The sequence below is a fragment of the Sciurus carolinensis genome, assembly GCF_902686445.1.
Source record: "Sciurus carolinensis chromosome 14 unlocalized genomic scaffold, mSciCar1.2 SUPER_4_x, whole genome shotgun sequence".
NCBI classification, from domain to species: domain Eukaryota; kingdom Metazoa; phylum Chordata; class Mammalia; order Rodentia; family Sciuridae; genus Sciurus; species Sciurus carolinensis.
The window spans coordinates 4,024,088-4,042,495 of record NW_025920103.1 but is presented as its reverse complement, the minus strand read 5'-3'; the positions used below and the strand labels follow the sequence as shown (position 1 = coordinate 4,042,495).

Genomic DNA, 18,408 nt, shown 5'->3' with positions numbered 1-18,408 from the left:
CATTATTTTCTCAAGGAAAGAAATTTTGAAATATTCTCTGTTCAGAAATTGAATACCCTTTGTAAAGTAAATTTTTATAGTTATTTTACTAAAAAGCAAACCAGTGCACCATCTTAACTCATGTTGAAACATTAATGCCTTATTTTTTATTGCATCTTGTAAAATCACACTATATAAGAGAGACCATACTTTTCCAAGTATAGTTCTTACACTCTTTAAATTATTTTAGATGTCAAATAGAAAAAAATTATAGTAGTAATATTTTCTCTTAAGTTAATAAGAAAGCATTTCTCATATGCTCTTAGCTATATTTTCAGTCTTTATCATGTGAGATATTTTGTTATCAAGATATAAATTTTATTTCTAGTAATATAAAGTTGTTAAGCACTAATAATCCAGTCTATTTCATTTTATTAATAACTTATAGAGAAGTGAATGTTTTTTTAACTTTCTATTTTAAAATAATTGTAGATTCACATATTTCAGAGATTAAAAAAAGGGAGGTCCCATGCATCCTTCATGCAGTTTGACCCAGTGTTCCTATCTTACATAACTGTAGTATAATATCCAAACCTGACAGTCTATTTGTATTTTAACAGTTATGCATGCATTTGTTTGTGTATATTTAAGTCTATGTAATTATATCATGTATAGTTTCATTTAACCACTCTCAACACTTTCAATAGTCATGTACCACTGGCTTGCTCATCCAACCCCATTATAGCCATACTCATCCCTTTCCCATTTTAATCCCTAGCAAATGGTAATTTGTTCTTCATCCTTATAATATTATTTCATGAATGTTATATAAATAGAATCATGCAGTAAACATCTTCTAGAAATTGACTTTGCAATCATTGTTAAATTCAGTCAATGTAGTTGCATGTATCAGTACAACACTTTATTCCTTTTTGTGGATGAGTAGTATTCCATGGTATGTTTTAACCATATTTTAATCATTTACCCATTGATGGACATTTAAGTAGATTTTAAAATCTGATTATTCCAAATTAAACTGCTGTGAATAAGATTCTTTTCTAAAGTAAGTTTTCATTTCTCTTGGTAAAAATGTTCAGGAGAGCATTTTAAAGGTTGCATGGGAGCTACACTGTAGTTGTTTTGTTTTTATTAACTAGTCCCCTTTTTTCCAAAATGTCAGTATTGTCTTATGTTCATCCAACTATATATTAGTGATCCAGTTTCTCTGCATACTCATCAGCATTTGGTTTAAGCACTAATTATTTTTAGTCATTTCTACAAGTGCGTAGTGATGGACCATTGTGATTTTATTTGCATTTACCTAAAGGATAAAATTGTTGAATATCTTTTCATATTTTATTTGCTATCTGTATATCCTTTCTGGTGAAATGTCTCTGTCTCTTGCCCATTTTATTTTGTATGTATTGATTTTTAACATTGATATTGGGAAGTTGTCTAAATTCAAGTCTTCTGTTGGATTTGTGCTAATTTTTTTTAGTCTGTAATTTTAATTTTCATCTTAATGGGGTCTTGCATAGAGCAAAACTTTTAATCTTCAGGGCTAGTATTTCCCTCTTATAGATCCTACTTCTAGTGTCAAGTTTAAAAAAATTATATTCTTAGTGTTTTTTTAAGTCCATGGTACATTTTCAGTTCATTTTTGTGACTGTATGGTACAGGCTGAAGTTCATTTGGGGGCTCTGGATGTCCAATTGTTTTAGCACTGTTTATTAAAAAGGTTATTCCTTCTGTAGAATTGGTTTTCATTATTTGTTAAAAGTTAATTGGACATATTTGTGTAGAGTCTTCTGAGTTCTCTATTCCAGGTCCTTCAGTTGTCTGTTCCTCTGTAAGTATACATTGACTACCCTTATCTGAAATGCTTGGGATCAGAAATATTACAGATATTTTGAGGATTTAGGAATATTTGCATAGATGCTACCTGTTGAGCTTCCCTAATCCAAAATCCAAAGTGCTCAGAAATTTGATTCAGATTTCAGATTTTCCAGTTAGCAATGTTCAATTTTTACCATGTTGTCATGATTAATCTAACTGTATATGAACAGACTTAATATCAGGAAAAATTATTCCTATCATTTTATTCTTTCTTGGCTATCCTGGATCATTTTTCTTTTCATGTATATTTTAAATTAAGCTATTCTATGTCTACAAAAACTTTTCTGAGATTTTTATAGTAATAGCACTAATCCTACACAAAGTTGACATCTTAACTATGTTAAGTCTAGTAAATCCATGAACATAGATATCACTACAAGTTCAAGGTTTTCTTTTAATCATCATTTTGTAATTTTTATTGCATAAATCTAACTATATATAGAACTTAAGCCTTTCATTATCTTTAGAGCATTCTTAGTGGTATTGACTTTTTTATTTGTTTCTACATGGAATTTATTTCTAACCTCTGATTGTGAATATTTCAGCTTTGCCAAACTCACTAGATCTAGGAGGGTTTTTTTCTAGGTTCTTTTGTATTTTCTACAGAAATAGTGTGATCTGCAGAGAAATCTTATAATTTCTTTCTTTCCAATCTTTGTGCCTTTTATTTCTTTTTCTTGCTTTATTACAGTGGACAGAACTTTCAGTATTTTGCTGAATAAGAGAGGTGAATAATGGCATTCTTGTCTTCTTCTCATCTTAAGGGAAAATCACTCCATTATTTTTATTACCAACCATGATGTTAGCTATATAGTAATTTTTGTAGAGACTATTATGAGACAGAATATTCAGCTCTGTTCGTCTTGTTCTAAAATTTTTTTTCATGAATGTTTGTTGAATTTTATCAATGCTTTTTCTGTCAATTGACATTGTTAACAGATTCTTCTATGGTCTGTTGGCAGGTTGAAGCAAATCCCCCCAGACTTAATAGGATCATATTTAGTAGGAATAAATGAAAAATTCAAAATTAATTGTATTACTACAGAATGGGTTAGATATAACTAAATGCACCTGAAGAATCACCAAAGTTTTAGTGGATTGCTAATTTTATCTTCACAGTGTCACATGCCTAACCATGAAAAGCTAGCACTGTTAGAACAAATTAATAGAAATATGATATCAAGAATAAATAAGGTAATAATTTTATTGTACATAATACTTACATCTGGAGGGTATTTGCTTATGAAAGGATTTAATATAGAATAGAAAATCCATCATGTATGTATGCATATATATATATCACATGATCCTACAATATTTACAATCAGATGAATGAGAAATTATACTTAATTTATGTGTGATGTATCAAAATATATAAATGCATTCTACTGTTAGATATAACTAAGTAGAAAAAATTTTAAAAAAAAGAAAACCCCTAAGACTTCTTTTGCTTTAAATTATGATTGTATATTTAGTAATTTTTGTAAAAAAAATTTTGTATGTAGACATTTCCTATAGTAAAACACTTTGATTTTGGAATCCTGAATTACTCATAAAAATTGTTTTTCTTCTACCAAGTAATTGTGAGCTTCTCCTGCTTAGCAATACTACCTGATAATTAAACTATGAGATTTTTTTTAGAGATTTTCTTTTTAATCATATCTTTCTTCACTATTTGAAGTTTTCTTACCAACTATGTTTTCCCTCATTTTCTGCTTCTCATTGTACATGGTAACAGAGTCTTAATTATGTATGCCTCTCCTCATTTTTTCCTGTTTGTTCTTTTAATAATTAGAAAATTCTCATCCCCTTCTCCCTTTTGGTTTCATTTGACTCAAAAAGTAACCATTATTATCCTGGTGACCCATAGGCTAATGCAGGAAGAACACAAATTTAAGGCTAACCTCCTAAATTTGGTGAGGCACTAAGCAAGTTAGGGAAACCCTGTCTCAAAATAGAAAGGTGTTGGGATGTAACTCAGGATGTAACTCAGGAGAACTACCCTGGATTCAATCTTCAGTACTAAAAAAATAAATAATAACCATTATTATAGATACCAAATTTAGATATAATGTCTGTGCAGAGGAAAAAATACAGATTTTTACCTCTAGAACACTTAGAAGTGTCTGTCAGTAGCTAGGCATGATTATACAAATCTGTAAATCCCAACTGCTGGGAGACTGAGATAGGTGGATAACAGGTTGTGTGCCAATGTAGGTAACTTTGTGAGACCATGACCTAAACTAAAATTAAAAAAAAAAACTGGGGATATACTATATAACTCCACTGTAGAGTGCTTGCCTAGCTTGTAGAAAGCCCCAAGTTCAATCTCCAGAACCATCTGTCCCTACCACAAACCTACATAAAGTCCTATGAGTTTCCTATAAAGATTCTCATTTTTCTGCCTTCTCAGAGTCCTCTAATCTTACCTTCAATACCAGGGTAGTATTGTTTCTAATATTCACAATCACCTCAAAAAAAAATACTTGGGAATCAAGCTAACAAGAGTTGAAAGATCTCTACAATAAAAACTACGGAACACTAAAGAAAGAATTTGAAGACACCCTTAGAAGATGGAAAGATCCCCCATGCTCCTATACAGTCAGAATTAATATTGTCAAAATGGCCATAGTACCAAAAATGTTATACACATTTAATGCATTTTCTACTAAAATTCACATGACAGTCTTCATAGCACTAGAAAAGGCAATCATGTTATTCATTTGAAAAAATAAGAGACCCAGAATAGCCAAAGAAATCAGGAGGCATCATAATACCAGAACTCAAACTACACTACAGAGGTGTAGTAATAAAATCAGCATGGTATTGGCACCAAAATAGAAATGTAAATGATACAGAATAGAAGAGGAAAAAAACACACATAAATACAGGCATCTCATACTAGACAAAGGTGCAAAAAACATTCACTGGAGAAAAGATAGCCTATTCAACAAATGGTGCTGGAAAACTGGAAAGTCACATGTAACAAAATGAAATTATCTCACACCAGGCATGAAACTCAACTCAAAGTGGATCACAGACTTAGGCTGTAGAATCAAGTCTAGACCCTGTACCTACTAGGAGAAAAAATTAGACCCAAATCTTCACCATGACAGCCTGGATCTGACTTCCTTAAAAAGACTCCTAAAGTACAAGAAGCTAAATCAAGAATCAATATGTGGGATGGACTCAAACTAAAAAGATTCTTCTCAGGAAAATAATCAATAAATGTGAAGAGAGAGCCTACAGAGTGGGAGAAAATCTATCACATGTACCTCAGATAAAGCATTAATCTCTAGGATGTACAAAGAATTTTTAAAAACTTAACACTAAAAAAACAAATAACCCAATCAATAAATGGGCTAAGAAACTGAACAGACACTTCACAGAAGAAGATACAACAGTCGATCAACAGACATATGAAAAAATGTTGAAAATCTCTAGCAGTTAGATTAATGAAAATCAAAACTCCTCTAAGATTTCATTTCACTTAAGTCAGAATGGCATTTATCAAGAATAACTGCTGAGGATGTGAGGATAAAGATATACTCATGCATTGCAGTTGAGAATGCAAAATTGTGCAACCACTATGGAAAGCAGTATAGAGATTCCTAGAAACTTGGAATGGGACCATCATTTGACTCAATTATTCCACTTCTTGGTTTATACCCAAAGGACTGAAAAATCAGCGTACTACAGTGACACAGTCACATCAGTGTTTATAGCATCTCAATTCACCATAGCTAAACTATGGAACCAACATACCTAGAATGGAATATTACTTGGCTTTAAAGAAGAATGAAAATCTGGCATTTGCTGGTAAATGGATGGAGTTAGAGAATATGATGTTAACAAAATAAGCCAAACCCAAAAAACTGATAGCAAAAAATTTTCTCTGATATGCAGATGCTAATTCACAATGTTGGGGGTGATAGGGAAGAATTAATTTTCTGTATATTATGTAGAGGGTATTGAAGGGATGGGGAGGGGAAGGAGTATGGAGGTAGAAAGGATAATAGAGTGAAACAGACATTATTACCTCATGTACATATATAACTACATGGCTGATGTGATCCTACAATATGTATAATCAGAAAGATGAGAAATTACACTCCATTTATATATGAGCTATCAAAATGTATAAATGCATTCTACTGTCATATACAACTAATTAGAACAAATAAAAAATTAGAAACATAATTATTATGACATTTTCTCATCTCTTAAATGTATTTGAAGAATTTCATTTGATTCTTTAAAATAGTAACATTTTTCCACTGCCAAGTACTATTTTTTATTTCAACATATTCTGTTTTTCTTTTCTCCCCAGAAATAATGTTATAAATGAGGATTGTATATTTAAGGTTAAAGTACCAGAAATGTCAGTGGATATGTGGTTCCTACATATGGTCTTTGAAAACATATGGGGAATTAGTAACCATGATTTACAGTAGTGATTCCATACCTGGTCACATCAGAATGACCAGAAGAACTTGATGTATATGTTAGTGTTATTCTTCATTGCCAGGGATATAACTGTACAGACAAATTTTATTGAATAAATAGCCAGTGAATTGCAGTATTCAATAAAATATAATACTCAAAAATGTAATAGTATCATCACTAGGGCAGCTTTTCTAAAGTTAACATTGTAACTATTATAAACAAATTGATTTCCATACCATTTTAAAATTTAGAGAAATCTTCCAAGGAATAATGTATTTTACCAGATTTCTTTAAAACTTTATTATGAAGTTTACCTTACAGGCATTTCCCCTTCTTTTAAATACATTGTGAAGAATATCATTTGAGAAGACTAAAAAATCAATGAACTTTGAATATATTTGTTCATTTTGTTTGCATTTTTTATTATTATTTCTGTGAAAAAGTATGCCAAGTTCTACAAACTGATTTGCAAATTAAATTTTTTTTTATTGTAACCAGTTGGGATACATGTTGTTTCTCTGCCTGTACATGGCGTAAAGGCATACCATTTGTGTAATCATAAATTTACATAGGGTAATGTTGTTTGATTTATTCTGCCATTTTTTTTTCCTTCTGCCCTACCCCACCCAACCCTTCCCTCCGTCTATACAGTCCTTCCTTCCTCTATTCCTGCCCCATTCCCTAAACCCAACTCCAACCCCAACACTAACCCCTCCCACCCCCCATTATGTGTCATCATCCACTTATTAGTGATATCATTCTTCCTTTGGTTTTTTGAGATTGGCTTATCTCACTTAGCATGATATTCTCCAGTTTCATCCATTTGCCTGCAAATGCCATAATTTTATCATTCTTTATGGCTGAGTAATATTCCATTCATCAATTGAAGGACATCTAGGTTGGTTCCACAATCTGGCTATTGTGAACTGAGAAGCTATGAACATTGATGTGGCTGTATCTCTGTAATATGCTGATTTTAAGTCCTTTGGGTATAGGCCAAGGAGTGGGATAGTTGGGTCAAATGGTGGTTCCATTCCAAGTTTTCTAAGGAGTCTCCATACTGCTTTCCAGAGTGGCTGCACTAATTTGCAGCCCCACCAAAAATGTATGAGTGTACATTTCTCCCCATATCCTCGCCAACACCTGTTGTTGCTTGTATTCTTGATAATCGCCATTCTAATTGGGGTGAGATGGAATCTTAGGGTGGTTTTGATTTGCATTTCTCTTATTACTAGAGATGTTGAACATTTTTCCATATGTTTGTTGATGGCTTGTAGATCTTCTTCTGTGAAGTGTCTATTCATTTCCTTAGCCCATTTGTCGATTGGATTATTTGCATTCTTGGTGTAGAGTTTTTTGAGTTCTTTATAGATTCTGGAGATTAGTGCTCTATCTGAAGTATGATTGGCAAAGATTTTCTCCCACTCTGTAGGCTCTTTCTTCACATTGCTGATAGTTTCCTTTGCTGAGAGAAAACTTTTTAGTTTGAATCTATCCCAGTTATTAATTCTTGCTTTTATTTCTTGTGCTATGGGAGTCCTGTTGAGGAAGTCTGGTCTTAAGCTGACATGTTGAAGCTCTGGACCTACTTTTTCTTCTATAAGATGCAAGGTCTCTGGTCTGATTCCGAGATCCTTAATCCATTTTGAGTTGAGTTTGGTGCATGGTGAGAGATATGGGTTTAGTTTGTTCTGTTGCATATGGATTTCCAATTCTCCCAGCACCATTTGTTGAAGAGGCTATCTTTTCTCCATTGCATATTTTTGGCCCCTTTGTCTAGTATGAGAAAATTGTATTTATTTGGGTTTGTGTCCGTGTCCTCTATTCTGTACCATTGGTCCACCTTTCTATTTTGATACCAATACCATGCCATTTTTGTTACTATTGCTTTGTAGTAGAGTTGAAGATCTGGTATTGCGATACCCCCTGCTTCACTCTTTCTGCCAAGGATTGCTTTAGCTATTCTGGGTTTTTTATTCTTCCAGATGAATTTCATAATTTCTTGCTCTATTTCTGTAAGGTACATCATTGGGATTTTAATTGGACTTGCATTGAATCTGTATAGCACTTTTGGTAGTATGGCCATTTTGACAATATTAATTCTTCCTATCCAGGAACATGGGAGATCTTTCCATCTTCTAAGGTTTTCTTTGATTTCTTTCTTTAGTGTTCTGTAGTTCTCATTGTAGAGGTCTTTCACCTCTTTTGTGAGATTGATTCCCAAGTATTTTATTTTTTTCGATGCTATTGTGAATGGGGTAGTTTTCCTAATTTCTCTTTCTGAAGATTCATTGCTTATGTATAAAAATGCCTTAGATTTATGTGCATTGATGTTATATCCTGCTACTTTACTGAATTCACTTATGATATCTAAAAGTTTTCTGGTGGAATTTCCTGGTTCCTCTAAGTATACAATCATATTGTCAGCAAATAGGGATAGTTTGAGTTCTTCTTTTCCTATTCGTATCCCTTTAATTTCTTTGGTCTGTCTAATTGCTCTGGCTAGAGTTTCAAGGACGATATTGAATAGAAGAGGTGAAAGAGGGCATCCCTGCCTTGTTCCAGTTTTTAGGGGGAATGTTTTCAGTTTTTCACCATTTAGAATGATATTATCCATGGGCTTAGCGTAGATGGCCTTTACAATATTAAGGAATGTTCCCACTATTCCTATTTTTTCTAGTGTTTTGAGCATGAAGGGGTGCTGTATTTTATCAAATGCTTTTTCTGCATCTATCGAAATAATCATGTGATTCTTGACTTTAAGTCTATTGATATGATGAGTTACATTTATTGATTTCCTGATGTTGAACCAACCTTGCATCCCTAGGATGAAACCCACTTGATCATGGTGCACTATCTTTTTAATATGTTTTTGTATGCAATTTGGTAAAATTTTGTTGAGAATTTTTGCGTCGATGTTCATTAAGGATATTGGTCTGAAATTTTCTTTCCTCGATGTGTCTGTGTCGGGTTTAAGTATCAGGGTAATATTGGCTTCATAGAATGAGTTTGGGAGGGTTCCCTCCTCTTCTATTTCATGGAATAATTTGAGAAATATTGGAATGAGCTCTTCTTTAAAGGTTTTGTAGAACTCGGCTGAGAACCCATCTGGTCCTGGGCTTTTCTTTGTTGGTAGGCTTTTGATGACTTCTTCTATTTCATTACTTGAAATTGGTCTATTTAAATTGTGTATGTCCTCCTCATTCAGTTTAGGCAATTCATATGTCTCTAGAAACCTGTTGATGTCTTCGAAATTTTCTATTTTGTTGGAGTATAGATTTTCAAAATAGCTTCTAATTATGTTTTGTATTTATGTCGTGTCTGTTGTGATATTTCCTTGTTCATTCCAAATTTTAGTGATTTGGGTTTTCTCTCCTCTTTCTTTGTTAGTGTGGCTAAAGGTTTATCAATTTCGTTCGTTTTTTCGAAGAACCAACTATTTATTTTGTCAATTTTTTGTATTGTTTCTTTTGTTTCAATTTCATTGATTTCAGCTCTGAGTTTAACTATTTCCTGTCTTCTACTACTTTTGGTGTTGGTCTGTTCTTCTTTTTCTAGGGCTTTGAGCTGTAGTGTTAGGTCATTTATTTTTTGACTTTTACTTCTTTTATTAAATGCGCTCCTAGAAATAAATCTTCCTCTAAGTACTGCTTTCATACTGTCCCAGAGATTTTGATATGATGATTCTTTGTTCTCGTTTACCTCGAAGAATTTTTTAATTTCCTTCCTAATATCTTCTGTTATCCATTCATCATATAATAACATATTGTTTAATCTCCAGGTGTTGGAGTAGTTTCTGTTTTTTACTCGTTCATTTATTTCTAACTTCAATCCATTATGATCTGATAGAATACAAAGTAGTGTCTCTATCTTCTTGTATTTGCGGACATTAGCTTTGCGACATAATATATGGTCTATTTTAGAGAAGGATCCATGTGCTGCTGAGAAGAAAGTGTATTCGCTCTTGGTTGGATGGTATATTCTATAAATGTCTGTTATGTCTAAATTACTGATTGTGTTATTGAGATCTATGGTTTCTTGGTTCAATTTTAGTTTGGAAGATCGGTCCAGTGGTGAGAGAGGCATGTTAAAATCACCTAGTATTATTGTGTTATGGTCTATTTGGTTTCTAAAATTGAGAAGGATTTGTTTAACATACATGGATGAAACACTGTTCGGGGCATAGATGTTTATGATTGTTATATCTTGCTGATTTATGCTTCCTTTAAGCAGTATGAAATGTCCTTCTTTATCCCTTCTGTCGAACATAAGCTTGAAGTCCACATTATCTGAAATGAGGATGGATACTCCAGCTTTTTTGCTAAGTCCATGTGCATGGTATGTTTTTTCCCATCCTTTCACCTTTAGTCTATGGGTATCTCTTTCTATGAGGTGAGTCTCTTGTAGGCAACATATTGTTGGATCTTTCTTTTTAATCCAATCCACCAGTCTATGTCTTTTGATTGATGAATTCAGGCCATTAACATTCAGGGTTATTATTGAGATATGATTTGTATTCCTGGTCATTTGGTTCATATTTAAAATTTTAGACACATCTTGGTTCCTCCTTTATTTGACTGTTCCTTTAGGATAATTTGCTGATTTGCTTCTTTGTTTTTTATCTCTTCCTCATGAAATATTTTGCTGAGAATGTTCTGTAATGCTGGCTTTCTTTTTGTAAATCTTTTAGCTTTTGTTTATCATGGAATGATTTTATTTCATCGTCAAAATTGAAGGTAAGCTTTGCTGGGTATAAGATTCTTGGTTGGCATCCATTTTCTTTCAGAGCTTGAAAAATGTTGTTCCAGGCCCTTCTAGCTTTTAGGGTGTGGATTGAAAAATCTGCTGATATCCGTATTGGTTTCCCCCTGAATGTAATTTGGCTCTTTTCTCTCACAGCCTTTAAAATTCCGTCTTTATTTTGTATGTTCGGTATTTTCATTATAATGTGCCTTGGTGTGGGTCTGTTGTAATTTTGTGTATTTGGAGTCCTATAAGCCTCTTGAACTTCATTTTCCATTTCATTCTTCAGATTTGGGAAATTTTCTGATATTATTTCATTGAATAGATTGTTCATTCCTTTGGTTTGTTTCTCTAAACGTTCCTCAATCCCAATAATTCTCAAATTTGACATTTTCATGATATCCCGTAGTTCTTGGAGATTCTGTTCATGATTTCTTACCATCTTCTCTGTTTGTTCAACTTTGTTTTCGAGGTTAAATATTTTGTCTTCAATATCTGGAGTTCTGTCTTCCAGGTGTTCTATCCTATTGGTTATGCTTTCTATGGAGTTCTTAATTTGGTTTATTGTTTCCTTCATTTCAAGGATTTCTGTTTGGTTTCTTTTCAATATCTCTAACTCTTTATTGAAATGATCTTTTGCTTCCTGAATTTGCTCTGTTAACTGTCGATTGGTGCGATCATTCAATGCCTGCATTTGCTGTTTCATCTCATCGTTTGCTTCCCTAATCATTTTAATTATGTACATTCTGAACTCCCTTTCTGTCATTTCTTCTGCCATGCTGTCGTTGGATTTTATTGATGTAACATCCAGATTTGTTTGGGGCATTTTCTTCCCTTTTTTTCTCATAATGTTCAGGAATCAGTGGGTCATTAAGATATTGCAGATTTCCTCTATTGACTTATAATGTCCCTGAAGATTGCTAGTATATCCCCTCTTATCCTTCAGTAGTCTGAAGTCTTGGCGGAAGTTGATAATGCGGAGCTCCACGAAGAAGCTGCCTCTCTACGGGTGGTGACCCTCAGGTGGCGTATATTCCCTGCTAGTGTGCAGAGGTGCCTCCACTTGTTGACCAATGGTCATCCAATGGGGAACTAGGCTGCGGGCTGAGGCAAGGCCTGTTTGTTCCTGTGTCTCTGATTTTACCATCCCTGTGGGAAAACATCCCCCGGCAGCGAAGACTCACTCGGTGGGGACGTCTCGCAGGTCAGTTGCCCTCCTAGAGGTTCCCCTCAATCTACAACTACCGCCTGGGCTGGGCTGTCTTCCTCTGCAACGTTCCCAGGGGCCCGGACCTACCTCCTGGGCCTGGGAGCCTCACCCTTAGCAGGTGAGTCTCCTTAGGCTGCCTCTCCCAGAGAATCTGCCCACAGTCCTGGAAACTTCGCTCCGCCCCCAGGCATGTCTCTGTGCGGATCTTTCAGCAAGAAGCCACCTAGTTCCTGGGACCCTGCTCTGCACCTAATCGCCTGGCTATGCGGCCCCTCCTTTGAGCTGCCACCTGGAGCCCCGTACAATAGCTCCGATACCCAGAGACCCGCCACACACCTCCTCCTCCGGACAGCGGCCCGGTTTCCGACGCAGTCACTAGGAGTCCAAGCAACTCACTTCGAGTCTCCTCCTCCCGCCAACCTCCCATAGTCCTAGGCAGTCACTCCGAGTCCAAGTAACCCGCCCTGTTACTCGTCCTCCTCCTCGGGGTAGCCCCCCGGGTGTTCAGCAGTGGTGGCTCCGAGACCAAGTGACCCACCGCGCTCCTCCTCCAGGCAGACCACCGGTGTTCAGGAGCGGTCACTTTTAGTCCAATCAACTCACCACTCATCTCCTCCTCTGGCACCTGCCTGTGGCTCTGATGCAGTCACTCCTAGACCAAGCGACCCACCGCGATCCTCCTCCAGGCAGGCCACCGGTGTTCTGGAGCGGTTGTTCTGAGTTCAAACAGCTCGCCACACAGCTCCTCCTCTGGCAACTGCCTGTGGCTCTGATGCAGTCACTCCTAGGTCAAGCAACCCACCGCGCTCCTCCTCTTCCTCCGGGCAACCTCCCGGTGTTCAGGAGCGGTCGTTCTGAGACCAAACAGCTCTCCACGCAGCTACTCCTCAGGCCGCCGCCCAGAGCCCCAGTGGTTGCTCCGAGTCCAAGCGCTGTGTTGAGTCGCCTCCTCTACGATGATCCCAGTTGTCCGTGTTTACTGCCCCAGTGGGGGGTGGGGGGTCTCACCGAGCAACTCTACTTCACAAAGTTCCCTGCATTCTGGGGCTACTGCCCCATCTGGGACGCCTCCCCAAAGGGAGAGACTCACCCGGCGGCTTTGAGTTGGTCCCAAGCCTCTCACTATCTCTTCTTTTGAATCCTGCGTCCTGGAGCAACGTGAAATGCAGCCGCCCTCTAGTCTGCCATCTTGAAAACCTCCGCAAACTAAATTTTTGATATTATTTGTATGCTGTCAGGGTTGCCAGTGTGAAGTTTCTTTGTGGGATTTAATAGAATTATAGAATGTGCAGAATTCTGAATGGGTCACTTATTAAAACTGCTGAATTAAAAAAAAATAAAACTAGCAGACATATATTCCAGGAATTTGACCTTATTATTAAATCAAAGACTTGTTTTGCATGCTGTTATGAAAACCTACTTCCCATTTGTTCAATGTCATTTTTAAAAGAAAAAATTTGTCATTAAGTCTAAGAGCAGGAAAAGTTGAATTGATTGATGATAATCTCTTGGTAAAGTAACTTTAACAATTTAGCTATTGATTTATTTTAAGATGCTTTTCTTGTATGTGTAAAAATTTTTACAATAATTTCTGTTCCAAGAGTATACATGCTTATTTCATTTACTTTTTTCCTACTTTAGTAGATTTGTAGAATAAAAAGGTCAGTTTTTAAAAGTTTACATTCCACAGCAACTTTGAGATATTTTGAACAGAAACAATGAATGTTTAAATGAATGTTTAAATGAATGTCTAAAATTTTTATCAATTTCTGCCCAGATATTTTCTCTTAGCTCTGAGCTACCTGAAATCTACTAGAATGTGTCAAGTTTCTCACAGTTATGATTATGGAGAAACTGGTCTTTCTCAAAAAAGAAAAATCTACATAGATACAAAATGTTGCATGTAATGTATTATTCACCTCTATTGTTTATAAACATCCTAAGGAGTGAAGGGTGGGGAGGTAGTACAGGGTTAGGAAGGATAATAGAATGAATTAGACATTAAACCCTATTTGTATACATGATTACACATCCAGTAAAATTCTACATCGTATACAACGAGAAAGAATGAGAAGTTATACTCCATTTATGTATGATATGTCAAAATGCATTGTACTGTCATGTATACTAATTAGAAAAAATAAAAATATTAAAACTAAGTATGTAACATCCAATAAAATGGTTGAATTAGATTACATCAGTATAATTTTTTTTCATCAAGATTATTTTGATACTTGGTGTCATGGAAACATACTCAGAATAAGCATAAAAAGTACAATGTAAAATAACATGTGAAGTATAATGTCATTTGTGTACATTCATAACAAAAATACTGGAATAAAATGTGTACTATAAGAAAATATTACATTCTAATTGGGGTGAGATGGAATCTTAGGGTGAATGGATAAAGAAAATGTGGTATATATATACAATGGAATATTACTCAGCCATAAAGAATCATAAATTTATGGCATTTGCAGGCAAATGGATGAAACTGGAGAATATCATGCTAAGTGAGATAAGCCAATCTCAAAAAACCAATGGACGAATGATATCGCTAATAAGTGGATGATGACACATAATGGGGGGTGGGAGGGGTTAGTGTTAGGGTTAGAGTTAGGGTTAGGAAGGGGGGCAAGAATGGAAGAAGGAAGAGGGAAAAGAGGGGTGGGAGGGGTGGGAGGGAAGGGGAAAAAATAACAGAATGAATCAAACAACATTACCCTATGTAAATTTATGATTACACAAATGGTATGCCTTTACGCCATGTACAGAGAAACAACATGTATCCCATTTGTTTACAATAATAATAAAAAAAGAAAAAATATTACAGTAGAATATTTTCATTATTTTAGTTATTAATACCAGTTATTTTGGAATGATAAAACTGTGATGCTTGAATTATTTTCAGATATTCTATAATGACTACATAGTACCTAAATATAATGCTTTTATTATAGATTTTATGTTTTATCTTAATGCTTGACTTCCATTTTAAAATGGAGTATTATATTAGTCTACTACATTGTGTTATAACAAATAATTTTTAAATCTCTATCAGTTCTAACAGTGAAGTTTATTTCTTGGCTATTTTTGATCAGCTGCGGTAGCTCTCCACATTGTTAGATGAGAACAGGCAAAAGGAACAGTCCCAGTCTGTGATAAGCTCTTTCTATGGCAAAGGAAAAAAAGAAATACACTAGTCAAGCAGCACAGCCAGTAGGCCAGTTGGTGACTTTTTAAGCTTGTGTTCAAAAGTCACAGAGTGACTTCAATCATATTTTATTTGACAAAGCAAGTCACATGACCAAGCCTTATGTTATCGGGACCTAAGGTATAATCCTCTGACAAGGATGGGCCTGGTTATAGTTAGCTTAGTTAAAACACACACACACACACACACAAACACACACAAACACAGCTAATTTGATTAAATAAACCGTACCTGTGTCGTATTTGCTTATTTTGAATAAATAGGTGCAAAATTATTAGGGCTGTCATACAAAGTTCTGCAGGTTATATAATGTGTGGTTTTGATGGGGAGGCACCATTCACATGTATATGATAAAAATGGTACTCTGAAGAGTTTGTTTTGTATGATTTGACTGTCTGTACTCAGTGGCTCTGAAAATAATGTCAAAAGAAAGGTATATATTTTCTTTATATTGATTAAAACTGTGATTTTGCTAATAATATTTGCATATTTGACCAGAATTCCTTACTGAGTCCCTTCCTGTTTTTAGAATAAGAGCTGATAAATTAATATTCCACATGTATACCTGTGAATCATCTACTAGAATTACATAACTGATATCATTTGATATTTCCAGTGGCAATTCTGAATGGATCATAATTTCCTTGATTTCATGAAATATATTTCACATTAATGAATTATTTGTTGAGTAGTTATTATTTTAATTGGTAATAAACAGAATTTACATATTTAAAGAGCACTAAAATCTGTTATAAGTATATATAAATATCACATGGAAACAAAAATACAATTAATTAGTGCTATTGCTTGGGTAGCAAAAATGTCTTACATTCGTTAAGTTCTGTCCTTTCTATAGTAAAGATCAGAAAGGAAATGGAATAAAAAATTACATGTATTTTGAAAATACTTTTATAAATACTTTCTTTTCCTAAGTAGTATAATTTTTTTATTATCACTCTGCTTATCAAAAGCAACTGTAAGTTCTTTTTCATTGTCAGTGACATATATATATATATATATATAAACACATATTATGTTCATAAAGTTTATATTTTATAAACAAGATTTCCAACCTAATTTTTTCAAGCTAACAGATAAGACTTTTCTTAAATTAAAATGTTATATACTTGCTTGTAAGGGGTCTTAAAATTTCCTATTAATTTTACTCACCTTGCTTGCTTTTGATAACCTATCCTCCTAGAAATGGTGTAAAAGAAACTTTATATGCTCTACAATGAAATAATTCTACATCTAAGAATTTGTTTGGATTTAAAAGTATCATTTGGTTCTGTAGTAGATTTTGTGTACATTTTTATTTTAGTAGATACTATTAAAGCCTTCTCCACTAAGATTAGCTCATGAACTTGTCAACTCTTGATGTTAATAATCTACTTAATTCTTGTCATTTTGCTAGAATATAGCATTTTGTATTCTTATATTTATTATCATTTCAGTTTTCGTTTCTTTTTCTCTGAGTTAGCTGTTCACATCCTTTGTTTACTTAATTATTGAGTTGTGTTTCTTGGTACTTTTCACTGTAAATTAGTTTGTGTTACTGAAACTAATGTAGTCAATGGCATCTTTTCTTAGCCAAAATCGGTAGTTACCTTATTTAATGTGCTTAAACTTTTTGTCTTGAAACATCTCCTGTATTGTAATTCATAATAACTTTTAACTCCTTATTTTCTTCTACTTCTGAAGCTACTTTTCCTTTAATGTCTTTTTTATTCCACCTTGATCAATTCGCCTCTCTTCACAGCATGCCCTTTTTCTCTGTGATCTTTATGACCATAATTTTGATTTCTAATGTTGACCAAATCACAGACATTTCTAATTATTCTTGTGATTTGTTATTATGATCACAGGAAAGGCTGAATTCCAGTTAAAGGTTAGTAAAAATAAAAATGTAATTTTTTCCCATGGAACTCACTGAACCTCTGAATTGTATGTAAACTCACGAGTCTGTAGACCTCAGAATAAATATCCTTGTAAGACCTGCATTATCTACTGCTTACTAGTGGTTGTCACCTGCCTCTCATAATAATTACAGTCATTACCATAATTAAGTCTGCTTGAATGCCAGCTGTTTTGAAGACAAAATGCTTTATATTGTCTCCTGAAGTCCTTCTGAAAGATCTGTTGTCACCATTGTATAGATACAGAAACATTTGGCTCAAGATTAGGCTTGTGTGGGATCATAAAGCTAGTAAGTGTGGAAGTGTGGAAGTTGATTCCAAACTGAACTTGAGTCTTGATGCAAGAGTCTGTGCTCTTAATTATTATGCCATGGTGTTTTCTCTCCATCCCCTGTTCTCCTTGCCACCCTTCCCAAAATTCAGTTCTCTGCTTGGCATCAATTTTAATGGAAAGCAAATAACAGAATCATTCCAGATTATTCCTATTTTGCTTGCAATCTATCATGAGATTTTTGAATTTATTATCCGAGAAGGTTCTTAAACTATCACTCAACCTCCTCCTTCCAATGAGACTGTAAGATCCTTAGTTTAAGCTTCATCATCTCTTCGATGCATCTTTCTCTTAGTCTCCAATGATTTTCTCTACTTTTATTTTTGTGTTCCTCTAAGCCACATCCCTCTCCTAATAAACTTTCTTCTACAAAAGACTGATTTTATTCTTTCTTGTTTAAAATCCTTTAATAACTCAGTTATAGATCTCACTTATAAACTAGTTTTAACATTAGTGGTTGTTGGTGAAGATTGGAAGAAATAATATATGTAAAAAACTAGTGGTGTCTTCATATAGGAGATATTCAAATATTGGTTCATTTATCTTTCTTCTTCATATGTCCCTTCAGGTAACAATGTTATAGTTGTGTGTCCACATTCATCTTGAAATATGAGATCCTTAAGATTTAAAACTTATTTTTCCTCTTTTTTAATTGGTATAGTTCAAGGCCTAA

At 34.4% G+C, this 18,408-nt stretch overlaps 1 pseudogene; it reads left to right on the top strand.

Moving 5' to 3' along the window:
• LOC124973079 (ankyrin repeat, SAM and basic leucine zipper domain-containing protein 1-like) overlaps nt 1–18,408 on the top strand; it is a 52,367-nt pseudogene that overhangs the window by 28,956 nt on the left and 5,003 nt on the right.